The sequence below is a fragment of the Fundulus heteroclitus genome, chromosome 8, assembly GCF_011125445.2.
Source record: "Fundulus heteroclitus isolate FHET01 chromosome 8, MU-UCD_Fhet_4.1, whole genome shotgun sequence".
Taxonomy (NCBI): domain Eukaryota; kingdom Metazoa; phylum Chordata; class Actinopteri; order Cyprinodontiformes; family Fundulidae; genus Fundulus; species Fundulus heteroclitus.
In genome coordinates this window covers 20,507,924-20,521,482 of record NC_046368.1, presented here as the reverse complement: position 1 = coordinate 20,521,482, position 13,559 = coordinate 20,507,924, and the positions used below count along the sequence as shown (strand labels likewise).

Below are 13,559 nucleotides of genomic sequence, written 5' to 3'. Positions count from 1 at the left end.
ACTATTTTAGTACCAAAAAAAACTGATTAAAAAAAAACAAACTGAGCTCTGTCACCCGATTGAAACAAGAATAATGTAACATAGGATTTATTTCCACAGTCATCCCAGAGATACGTATCACCTTGGGTGAAGCAATCAGTTGGTCTTCTAAAGCTATGGGAGACAGATTTGTCACTAGAAGGAGGGCTAGTGAGATTGAGATTTACGAGCAGAGACTCACAGCCAAACCACAGAGTCTCACTGGAATGAATGAGTTGATTCAGCGCCGGTCATTTGACTCCCCGTGAGGATAGGCATGGCTCCAGAGCAGCAGTACCGGCTGCTAAATAATCATGCTTGATTTTATTGATGGCAGGATGCCTGCTCAGGCGTTAGTGATTTCCTGCTCCCATCATGCCCCTGCTTCTGCCCACTTACAGTGCCGTAAAAAAGTACACCCCCCCCCCACGCACACACACACACACTTTATCATCAGACGAAGATAACATGAGTAAATATAAAATGCAGTGTGGACCCCGGCTCTGGGCAATATCTTCCACTTAATGGTAATTTCAATTAAGTGGGAAAAAAAAAAACCTGGTCCAATGTGAAATGGTAAACCTGACAAATGGTTTCGCCATCCTTGGCGACCTCAGGTGCCAACAAGAATTTACATTCAGATACATTGGATGTCAATTACGTTTAAGTCCGGGCTAGGACTGGGCCATTTGAATATCTCACATTTTATCCTTTTTAAAGCATTCAGAGGGAAACCTACTGACTTACTAGCCATGCTCCTGAGATTAAAGTCACAAATTGATGAACGAACATTATCCTTCTGGATGGTAGAGCAGATTTCATGTTTGGTCAAATAAAAGGTATTAGAGCATCAAACCACTACCACCATTTTGGATGTCGTATGATGTTCTTTGTTGAAAAAGCTGTTGGTTTCACACTAGATGTAACAGGATATGTAGCAACTTCCATTAAACTTGTGCTTTGTTGTCCATGGTGTATTTTCCCTAAAGTCTTTGTTATTTGAAACGATTTCTGGCAGTGAAGACAAGGCCGGTTCTTCTGAGACCAAGACCAAAACCAAGCCCAGGAAAACTCAAGGTCAAGACGGGTCTGGAGCCCCCCAGCCCTGATTTCTGGTAACTGGGACACACGTCTTTGTGTTATGTTTATGTACCGTGTTGCAACCCCAGCCTTTGACCAACACAAATTTCTATTGGAGACTGATAAAGAGACCTTGTTTGTTGTTTCTTATTGTTAAATCACTGCCCTTAATGGGGAGGTGAGGTCTGCACTTCTTTAGATGTTGGTCTGGGTCCTGTCGGTACCTCCTGTATGTGCCATCAACACACTCTTGGGAGTGATTTTAGTACACCAGCCACACTTGGGAAAGTTCATTACTGTTTTATGTTTTGTCCATTTGTGGATGATGGCTCTTGTTTGTGATTTCCCTGGAATCTCAAATCCCTAGAAATGAGTAAAAATGTAGTAGCAGGGTGGTTTGGAGAGCTTTTTTATTACATAAATAAATTATCATTTCGAAACTGCTTTTGTTTATGCTCAGATTATCTTTGCCTTTGTTTGGCGATCTGAATATTTGTTCTTACTAAAACATTGCAAAAATCTCATCTCATCTTTTCTTGTGAGATAAATATGGAAAGACCACTAGAAAGCAGAACACTCAGGATTGATTTCACAGTACTGGGGAAGTATTAAAGAAACATTTCACTTTTTTGCTGCATTATCAAACTCAAGCAGACAAATTACATTGTTTTGAAATTTATAATTCTTCGTTTTCCATAATTAAACTAGGAATAGAGTTCTAAACATGGTGGAAACAATTTATAAGCTATAACAGAGAAATGGTCAGATTACATTTTGAATAAGACAATTAAATGCAGTTATTATAAATTTCAGTACATTAAATACATCTAGTCTGAATTTGTTCAATTTAGATCATTCAACACATTACAGTTAAAAATAACTTGTTTACTTACTGTATAAAGTGCCCTGAGATGACTCTGGCAGTGAAGTTGCTCCACACTAAATTGAACCCAGTTGAATTATTGATGATGCTACAGCAGACAAATGTGAGGTTAATTGCGAAGAGCACAGCTGCATGCAAACTTGCTCAAATTCAGACAACTGCAGCAGGGCAGATGAGATGCACCCTGACGCAGAGGTTTCTCTTTAAGTTAAGAGTTGATCATTTGTAACTTTGTCACCCGCTTTCATCCCAACCGAGCTACGTTCCTGACGAGGAAACAAACGTGGGTGTAACTCGGGCCCTGTTTACAGTGTTTTCGGTGAAGCCGGAAACGTTTTGTTACATTTCTACTCTTTGTGTACAACACAATGAGAGTTTTCTCTGAAAACAACTTGAAAATGGATTCCAGAGAGAGACCTTTTGAAAACATCCCAATCTCCTTTGTCATATAAATATGAAAAAAAATAATCTTCCTGTATGAGGAAGCCCTGGAACATGCACAATATGGCTCCGTCCAAATACCCTTAATTACCTACTTCTAGTTCCTGTTCCTTGACCTTTCATGGGGTCAACAGTAAGAACACTATTGGGGGTAGGAAGGGTGCTTTCAAATAGTTAATAGTGTTGTTGTTTTTTTGGTCCTTTATACAATATAAGAATTAAAAATATTAATTTTCTTGTTAGAGTAAACTCGGTCTTGTTTTGGATTATCTGCCAAGCAGTTATGATTCCCAGATATAAGGGGGAGTGTTTTGAATATGACACCCACAATCCATTGCTGAGACTCTTATATAAGAAGGGAAGTACTTCTAGACTTGCAATGTTGCATCTATAGAACCAAATTGTTATAGACTATACTCTGTTACATAGGGCGACCAAACATCCTCTTTTTCCTGCACATGTCCACATATCGCGTTCTGCCCAGGGGAGATTCATAGATTAATGACAATGTCCAGTTTCCCTAGTTTTTCCATGGGACCAATGGGTAAGTGCTTAAAGGAGCTATAAGCGAAACTTCATTATTTTAGATATAGAAAGAACTAAAAAATTGTTTTGGGAATAACTAAAGGCATCTTTTTAGATGGACGATGGTTAAACGTCACACATTATCTCTCCGTGCTGTTCCCCAATCTCTTGTATACTTCGTCGTTCATGTGCACAAGAACAGCATTATAAAGTTATGAGTTACTTCTTCAATTGACATGTACCTCGAAAAGGTGACCTGTTCTGCTGTGTTTTTATCCTTTGCTAATTGGCTCATTTGAGCCGATGGAGGAGAAGGGCAAATGGGTGCCGAGTGCCAGAGAGAGACGTAGTCTGACGTGATCTTGTTTTGGTCTACAGACAGTGCTCAAGCTCTACCTAGTGGTGAAAAAAAATTGCTTATTGCTCCTTTAAATTGACTGATGCCACGCATGGTTTAAAGGGGCATAGTCATGTTCTATGACTTTACGAATTCCTACGCCAGTAGCTCACCCTGGTTGCATACAAAAGTTTTCCATTTAAATTTCACCCAGTTGGCTCATTATTTTTAACTTTTGTGTTTTATACTTGTTCTTGCTCCATTTGTTAGTAAACGAAGCACTTTCGTGCATGTTTAATATAAGAAGACCACGTTAATGGAAGTTGTGAAAACAAAAAAAGGGGATGGTCGGTTCTCAAAACAGTTTTGGGTATTCCTCTTCTTGTGAACCCAATATAATATATTGTCTTGTCAGATTGCTTTGTTACACCTCTAATCTGTGAAAATCTGAACTAGTCAAATAGTTTAAATCCCAATATGGACATGCTAATGTGTATATTATCAAAATGTCACAGTTGCCAACATCAGCCCTTGATTAAAAGGTTTAATTAATGTTTATTTGAGTATTGCTTTTCTTTTGAAGTGTTTTGAAAATTTTCCATCATTGCGATATAGTTAATTTAGCATTGGCTAGAAGTGATGGAACATTTAGAGACATTAATTAGGATAACATCGTTAAAGGGTAGAAAAAAATGTTCCGCCCGATCAGCACTGTACACTGTGTTGTCATTGTGTCATTAATATTGTATACTGTGGTGCAGTGCGGCTGTTGACTCAGTTTAGTCATATTTTTCCCCTGGAGGACAGTTTTGCAGTGCGATTCGAAAACTTTGCTAAGGAGTCATTTCAAATACCCAAGAACCAGAGCCTTTAAATAAATAGAACATCTGCTGCTTTTCCTAGGGGAAAAAAAAGTTAGGATTTCTCTGTGTAAATTAGACTTGCAAAATAGTCACAAAACCTCCTGCTCTGGCTGCACCAATACTTTTCAGGCTGCCCTGAATCCTCTTACAGCACACTCTTTCACCTGCAGCTAATCTCATATTATGCCTCACGTGAAATCTGCGTAACACTTCCTGTTTTCTCTCTTTGTGCAGCAGTGACTTCCCCCTGCGTGATCCCTGCGCTGAGCAAGAATGACACCTGATAACAGTTTCCTGCTGTTTCAAGTGCTTGCTGTTTATGCAGCTTTTTTTTTTTAAAACTGTGTGTATAAATCTAATGGAGCTAAATTTGACATTTCCTTCACCGTATAGCTCTGCTGTCTGAAATGGCTCACCTGATAAAGAGTTTTTCCCCCTCTATCACAAATATCATCTCCCATGCATGAAATAGAACCACAGATGCAAGGCTGTAAGAGCGGGGGTTGCCAAGAGATACAAAAATAAATAAATAAATAAACAAGAGAGTCTTAAAGAAAATGAAATATGAGAAGGAATAATTTAGTGTTTGTTGACCGGTGATGTTTTCAGCTCGAGAGCTCGGCATCTTCTGCTTTTGCCATTTCCTCCTTTATGCAGGGGCTTACTGCCAACAGAGTGTTTGTCTTCATCTATGAACAGATACAATGCATTTCCAGCAAATGTATTAACCGTACTCTGATGAAAACTTTCAAAATTAATTAGGGAAATCTTTCAGAAAGTGGGCCAGGAAGAGACGAAGTTGAGAGGGAACCGAGGGCCAGTGCTGCAGGGGTCGGCTGTCAGAAAAGGAGAAGTTTTCTGTGCCACTTCTGTTTGACAGTAACACCAGCTCAGCAGAAATCACACACAGGTGACAGGTTATCTCTTTATGCATGCTCGTCTATGTTCTACAATGCTACCTTTGAATGTTTCAGGCATCTGACAAGCAAGCTCTGACCCTCTCGATTGACTACGACCAGCGGCTGGATTCATAGATTGCACCGTTTTAAATTTCACGGATATTTAAAGATAATGCAGTGTAGTTACTGAAAATCCTTTTAGAAATTATAAAGGGTGTACATGATCAAAGAAACGTGGGAAAAAACGGCCCAGGGGATACGGCAGATCTGCTTTTAGGAATCTTATTTCTGTTTTTAAAATATTTGGCTTTTGACTGTTGATAATGGTGATAATCCCACTCTTTTCTCATAACAACAGCAGTGCATGTTGAAGCAGTTCCAGATAGGTTGGGTTTTGTTTTCATTTGCCCTCTTATAGATTTCTTATCTAATCCTCATGACTTATGAGTGAAGACAGACACAAAGGTCTCTCTGGTTGCCCTCGCGTCATAGTTCTGGCCTGACCATTTTGTTGCTTGAATCAGGTAGTAGAGATAGACTGGTGCCTATCTCGAGCGGTGAGAGGCAGGGTTTACCCTGGACGGGTCGCCAATCCATCACGGGGCAGCTGGGTAACATGAGGAATTTATTTTCTTCTTTTGTAGAGCAAATCTCACCTGACATTACAACTGTGAGTTCAGCACAAAAATCTCAGCTTCTAAGGATGAGTCCTCTCACCTGCCATCTTTCCATTGTCTTTATCTGAGACTGAGTCACAGGGTTAACAGGTCTTGGAGAGAAAGCCAGAAAATCCTTGCAACACTCTCCAGCTCCTTTTATGAAACCTAATACCTTCCTTAACTTGAAATGATGCATAGTCCCTCTGGGGAGTTCTGGGTCTGGCAAAGGGGCGCCACCCAATAGGAAGTGCCAGGATAACCTCCTAAAGGGAAACTTCCTGATTAGATGCCAGAAACACCTCAGCCACCTCAACTCCGATGGCTGGAAAAGCAGTTCATCCCTCAGATGACAGAGCGTCTCGCTCCATCTCTTAGGGCGACTCCAGTCACCCTTTAGAGAAACTAATTTTGAACAGCAAGCACCTGCAACATCATTCCTTTGGTGCAGCAAAAAAAGTTAAAAAACAAACAAACTATAAAATCTTCAAAAAGAACGACACAATAATCTCCTAACACTGAATTTAAAGGAACTATCCCTGATCCGGCACAAATTCAAACCGTGAGTGAGGAGAACAGTTTGGTTTAAACTGGAAGCCCCGCCCCCAACAGTTCCCCCCCCCCCTGAGAAAGCCTCCTCCTCTCCCTCCTAAAAATTGTTACATCAAGGTTAAATAATATTTTCTCAAGCAAATGGTCAACACTTACATAGGCTGTTCAGCTGTAGAGACAGGGCTATCGCCACCTTCCCTGGTGCTTCGGCAGCCATGCTGTTCTGTTTACAAGCTAGGGCTGGGTATCATCTAGGATGAGCCGATTCGATACGATTCTCGATACACAGCTCACGATACGATACGATTCTCGATACATAGCTCAGCTTGATTTGATTCCAATATCGATATTTATTACTTTGAATTAATGCTCAGTGATTCAATCACCAAAATCAGCCAAATATTATGTTTATGTTCTATTTATTGATCACAGACATATTAACAGGAAAATAAAGTGCATTTGCTTCAATGCATTTAACGTGTCACAGAAACCAAAAATGTGCCCAAACATCTGATTTTAGGGACAAAGGAGCTTCTAAAATCCTGTCGGCCGTTCCACAAATTCGTCTCACTTGCTCTCCTTCGCTGTGAACTGTAATGGTTGCGCTGTAATAACGCCCCCTAGAGGTTGGGAGGTATATCGATATTGAAAGCCAGAATATCGATATTAAATCGTTTTTTAAAATATCGATATTAATCTTTATATCGATTTTTATGCACAGCCCTATTACAAGCCCTGTCGTGCACGCAGTGGAGGAGCTGCTGCTTAGCTAAAAGCTCAGCACCTCGCTGTGCCAGTGGCAGAGAAAAATCCACCCGGTCACTGCTTATTCCTACGGGGAAAAAAAGCCTGGACTCGCCCGATCACGCAATTAGTCAATTGTTATTATCAGATTACGTCTTTTAACTCATAATACATTGTGTAAAAAAAACATATTTTTTAAACCAGGCAAAAATAAATTCAAGTATAGCATCTATAAAAGATACTGTACTTATATATATATATATATATATATATATATATATATATATATATATATATATATATATATATATATATATATATATATATATATATATATATATATCTGTAATGGCATTAAGACAGTAGGCCACCACTCTCATTGGTCGAATAGAAAAGCAAAACTTGATTTCCCTTGAAAATTACTGGGTAGTTCTCACACCAGTTATATTCATTTAACAAAAGTGGAAGTATATTATAGCTTGAGCATGTATCTGGTCATTTTATTTGAAAATGTAAGTCATCTAATTTCTTCTTACCTACAATCAGTGAAATAGTATCTAAAACTACAACATAACCGGTCTGATCTGACTTTTCTTGGCTGAAACTGATTTCCAGTTGGTCTGACCTGCTAATTCCGATTTTTTTCTTAAAACAACGGATGGTTACTGTGGACCGAACGTGAACTGGTGGACAAAGGAAGTGATCCGGTACCACAACAGACACACCTGACCCTGTTCGCATATATCCTTTGGACATTTTAGCCAAAATGTAACTTTAGTTTTACTTTATCTGTGAACATAGCTGCTTTCATAATGCATGCAGCTTGCTCAAGTGTTCATCAGGAAAACATTCAGTTTGCCTGTTGTGGCGTAGCTCTGCTTTTGCAGTTAACTGCCATTTCCTACTTGCATAAAGACCTGAGGAAACAACTTCCTAAAAGCCCTGGGCTATCTTCTTGTTTGTTCTTCCTTCACAGGGGAGCAGCTATTTACCCCATTAAAACCAGAGGACACATGTGCGTCAGTAAACCATTTTTAAGGATGGTTAAGCTCTAGATTAGATGATGTTTGAAGCACTTGGTAGCGATTGGCACCTGGGAATTTCTAATGACGAAAAATACAAAGACCGGACATGGCAATTCTTTTTTTAAAATGTCAATTTGGATTTCTGCTTGAATTTCTCTGGATACAATGCAACAATCTTGCTCCCATCAGTCACATTGTTGGAAATATGCGTCCAAGAAAAAAACGAATCGAAGGAACCAGATAAAAGACACAGGGATGCATGTTCGAGCTCCTCTGCTGAACGTTTTGTCCCTGCAGCCCAGACCGCGTTGTGCATTTGCTACAGGTCAAGGAAGTTAATGTGTTCATGTGCATGTTGGCCTCAGTGAATGTCAGGGTTTTTCCCCTGACAAATTTGTCGGAACATGCCCTCTGGCTAGAGCTCAGTATAATATAAAAACAGCCACCATGCAGGAGGGAAGCAGAGAGATAAATTAAGATTAAAAAAAGGAGGAAAAAGAGGCTGGTAAGGACGTAATCTATTCACAGATCACTTGAGGGGGAACTAATAACCGAGTAGATGAGATCCATAGGAACAAGGGGTGGAGGGATGCGAGTCTCAAACGAGTGTGAGGGACAGAAGAAGGTGAAGAGAAAGGTTTTGTTTGAAGTCTCTGGTCCCCTCAGGTGATTTCTTTGCTCTCATTCATTACAGGCCAGTTTCCCCAGAACTTCCCTGTCAAAGCAACATCTGGAATGCACTTTAGCAGTTTTTTTTTTCCCTTAAATTGCATATCGTTAAGGTTTAACATCCTTTAACAGTCTTACTTTCTTTCTTTAGGTCTTCATCACAATCAGGGTAGACTGGGCAGATTTACTGTTTGGACGCTGTTACGTACTTGGAACCTTTGAGAAACAGGTTTATTTATCTATTGCATTTCATGGCAACTAGGTATACCCAGGTTTGAAATAAAATAAGTATGGAGTCAAAACTGCTCAAGTTTTTCATTACAGGGCCTATACAACTTAACCCTCTTATAATGAGATGCCAGAGAGACCCCCGGAGTGACCAGAAGTTTTTTTTCCAGAGAGAAAGTTGGGCAGACATAGTGTCAAAGCTTAAAGATCTGAAAAGAGGCCGACTGCAGGTTTTATGAGAGCAGATAGCCCAACTAGCACCAGCATGCTATACATGTGTAACTCTATAAAAAAAACAGGACAGCAAAAAGGTATAATATTCTGCTTAATAATCCCTTAAAAACGACAGCTTCATTTTGTGAGTGTTTAATGTTTTTCTTAGGTCTCTGTATCAAAACGAGGAAAAATAAATGCTACAGAAACGCATATACGGTCATAATTAACAAATTAGTTAACTGGGTTACTGAAACAATCCGACTTTTTGATAATATTCTAAGGTAACCACATTATATAGATCAGTTACTCAGAATGACGTTTTAACGTCTTTATTTCTGTTATTTCTATTTTGCTCATATGTAATGAAAACATGACATTTAAGATTATAATATTACAGCAAACTGATAAAGATTTAAAAAATGTAATACAGAAATGTGGGCTCAGTGAAAAGTATTTTCAAAAGGTACTTTTAATCCGACAAATGAGCCTCATTGGAACACATATTCCTAATTTATTGAATATGACTGTACATTATAAAAGAAGCAATTAATGTATTCTTTTAACCACATTAGATTATATCCTCTGTTGTAAGACATGTCATAATGTCAAAAGGAATAAGACAATGTTATGCAATTTCTTATGCAATGTTTGAGCAGAAACTATCATAACACAGAACCATGATATTTCCCTTAAAGTTATGGTACTCTTGAGAATCTCACACCAACCAAATCTACTCTCTGCTTGTGGAAAATAGTCTCCAGTTGAACAAGTGAGTCGCATAATAGCAACAAATATCCATCTGCTGCGTCTGAAAGGGACAAAAGGTCAATTTCTAGGAATAGCTGTCAATATGGGACACTGGCAGATCAAGAAATTGATAATTTGTCTCCCATTGTTTACCTATAGTTAACATGTGTTACTGAGTACAGGAACCCTTTTCCTTATACTTGTTGTGCAGGAATTCTGACTGTATGTCGTATTCCAGTAAATATTATATTTCTGAGTAGAACTTTCAAGCAGCAATTGAATGAAGCATCAGCTTAAACCACCATGCATTAGATTATGACCACCAGCCAAATGTGTTGATTCCCCTTGTGGCGCCAGCACAGCACTGACCCATCGAGGTGTTGACTCCAACAGACTCCTGAAGGTGTGCTATGGTTTCCAGCACCATAGCACACCTGCTGAGAATCTGCTGCTATGTGAGCAGCAGATTCTCTAAATCCAGCGCCTCCCACAGATGCTTGATTAAACTGAAGCCAAATCAACACCTAAAACACCTTATTGTTCTTCTCAACCCGTTCCTGAACCATTTTATTTATTTATATCTTTTTGCTTTGAAGCTGGATCCATTATCCTGAATGATGGCTGGTATGACCAAAGGTTTCCCCAGCAGAACATTACCCAAAGTATCCAAGCATCCCATAATCCATTCTGGTGCCATTACGTTCCGCAGGTAAGCAACACATAGCGCATGTAATTCATCACAACCGTCCCTCTTCCTCCATTGCCCGGCGGCCCAGCTCTGATTGCTGGTGCTTTCTGTGCCGGACAATGGTCAGCATGGATACCCTGACTGACCTGGAACTATGCAGCCCTATACGCGACAAACTGTGATGCACTGTGTAGTCTGGCACATTTCTGCTTTAACTTCTCTCAGCATCAACGAGCCTCAGTTCCTCATTATTCTGACTTGGACCCCTTTTGATAGATACTGACATTAGCGTGCACAATAACAATACCGCGATTACTGAATGCAATGATTGTTGTCTAATGTATTCCCAGTGCCAGGACTTTACATATGCCAAAGCAATATTCCACCTGCTGGATGGGGTCTTCGTGCAGCTGAAGGCCACGTCTGACACAGATTACAGTGCGCCAAATGCTAAAAGGTCCTAGAGAATGCTGGAAGCACACAGAAAAATTGTCATTTGGAGATGCTCTGACACAGTAGCTTGGCCATCACCATTTAGCCATTTAAATCCTTATGCCTGCCCTTTCGCCCGCTACTATCACATTAACTTTGACGACAACGTGTTCACTTGTTGTATGATATATCCCCCCCACAGGTGCTTACTGAAGTGCCATTATGAAGAGGTAATCAGTTATTTACTTCGCCTGTAAGGGGTCATAAAGTTATGCCTGATCAGAGAGAAGTCTATCTCGCTTAGCTAAATGCATCTTATTGTTTCATGTGTTTTACATTTTCACTGGTATCTGCTTCATTGTTTCCCTGTTTAGTTTTGGCCATGAAACAGGATTTATAAGAAAACTTCAATAAGTCACTTTGATCTCTGTACAAACCCGGTGTTTCAAACATATAAAAAAAAATAAAAAAAAACGGATTCCCGAGCCTGTAGGGATGAAACATCTATTCGTGGCCCACGAAGGTCGATCTGGTTCCACGGATCAATAATATAAATGCAGCCTTCAACTTGATCTACAATGTGCTGCAAAAACCGTACAACTCAGAATAGAGAGATGAATAGACCAAGTCCCAAAGAACACAATGAAAACCCCATTCCAATTGTTTAACCTCTGAATAGTTGAGTGATAAATCTTAGTTGTTACAGTGAGACACTCCCTGGATGTCATATACGTCGTGGCTGTTGACAGAGTTTTACAAGTGAAAGGGTTTGAATCACTGACAAAAAAAAGAGATGGCGAGAGAGCAAACAACGAAGACCGATACCAGATAAATAAATTAGACTGTGTCAACTAATCGGCTCATATCATTTAACCTGCAACCTGCCACCATGACTACTGGAACTCTTGCCACGGCTTCTTTTTTTGTGCAAAAAATGCAGAGAAATGTACGGCATTAAAGGCATTAATGGTCTTTGTGGTATTTTTTTTTTCTGTAAAAGCATTAGTGCCACAACGTGCTGCAGCATTTGCTTAATATAACCTGCACAGAAAGACATGGGCTTTTAGATATCGCTGGAACGGTCGGCGTTTATTTTTCTTGAGAACCAGCTGAGGTTCATAGTTGAAGCAGATTAATGCAAGAGAAACCGCCAAACACCCAACCCTCGATTGTTTTTATAACGTTCTCTGCTTAATTCAACTGAGGTGAACAAACCAGCTTCGCCCAAACAGGCAGCGACGAGATAGGACTTCCTCAAAGACAATGTGTCATCTTTTATTGCAGGGAAGCCCTTTTAGTTCACGTAAAATGTCACGCATTTAAAGTCCCGCCATGCCGGTTGTTATCTTATCTATGAAACACGAGAACGCACGCAGTCTGCACAGCCAGGGAAAGTGAGAATACAGTCATTCCCAGGCACAATAAACCCACAAAGAGGACAGTAAAGCAAATCTTCAGGCCAGAGGAAGCATGCATACATTATGCCATAGCATATTGCATGAGCAGCTTCACGCATATAAAGTAATCTCCTTCCACAATGCTGCTGCCTTCCGTTTCCCTATCTGCTAAACCACCTCAAATACAACATAATCCCCACTTCTGTTCCCCCAGCAAGAGGAAAAAAACAACTCTGCCAGCCCTCACACTAAATATTTCAGGGTCCAAGGTGCTTGTTAGAGAGAGCACCAAACAGGATTAGAGCATTTCTCTGATAAAAAAAAAAAAAGCTTGCTCAGAATGCTGCATGCATGTCTGCTCTATATATGTGTGCGTTTGTGGGCGAAGATAGCAAAAAAAAAAAAAAAAGAAGCATCAACTTAAACCGAACGCACGTAATTTCATTATCAGGCTCTACTCTGGAGAAATTGCTGTGGGTGGGATTTTAATTACGCCGCCTCAAAACTGAAAACGGAAGAAGTTCAAAGCGCTTGACATTTTTGCAATTAAGGTGACGAATAGGTAAAGGTAGATTTATACTTCCTGGCGCTTAGGGGGTTCGTCCCCATCACAGAGTTTAACATGACATGTCTCAATTAAGGGAGCGCTCGCAAAAAAGTACAAAAATGCGACGGCGCTATGCAAAGTCAAACAGTTAGTTCACACATTAGTTGTTAAAACGCCTCGGCACCTGGCTCACCTTTGGTTCCTGTCGCGTTGAGGTCCGTCCTGACTGGAGGTTTTGTGCGGTCCCCGCAGCCTTCAGCAGCTGCAGCAGCTCTGCAACTGGACCGCGGCGTTTGTTCTCAGGCGGCTGCATGGGAGCGTTGGTACGGCGCGGAGAGAGACGCCGTGAAGCCGCAGAAACGCCGGAACCTCGCGGCTCCTGCCTTCAAAATAAAACGCGAGTTCTGGAAACAGACGCAGCTGTCGTCTGAGCACGCGCTTAGCCGAGCCTGAACAATAACTTTAAGCTTTTTGTTTCCAGCTTTTTAATGCTTCAAGTTGTGTCGCGGAACGATTATATAACCCCTTAATTAAATAAATAAAAAATAAAGTGGATGTTTCACATTACAATATCAAACCACTGTGTATAAGATTGGGATTTTATGTGATAAA

At 40.2% G+C, this 13,559-nt stretch overlaps 1 protein-coding gene across 2 annotated transcripts in view; it reads right to left on the bottom strand.

The window, feature by feature from the left end:
• csgalnact1a (chondroitin sulfate N-acetylgalactosaminyltransferase 1a) overlaps positions 1-13,277 on the bottom strand; it is a 58,294-nt gene extending 45,017 nt beyond the window's left edge. The window contains exon 1 of one of the 2 annotated variants that reach the window (XM_012879763.3): positions 13,141-13,277. The gene's annotated coding sequence lies outside the window, so the exon portion shown is untranslated. The remainder of the gene's footprint in view (positions 1-13,140) is intronic. The other variant, XM_021307174.2, reaches the window with a different exon arrangement.
• Between the last annotated feature and the right edge of the window lie 282 nt (positions 13,278-13,559).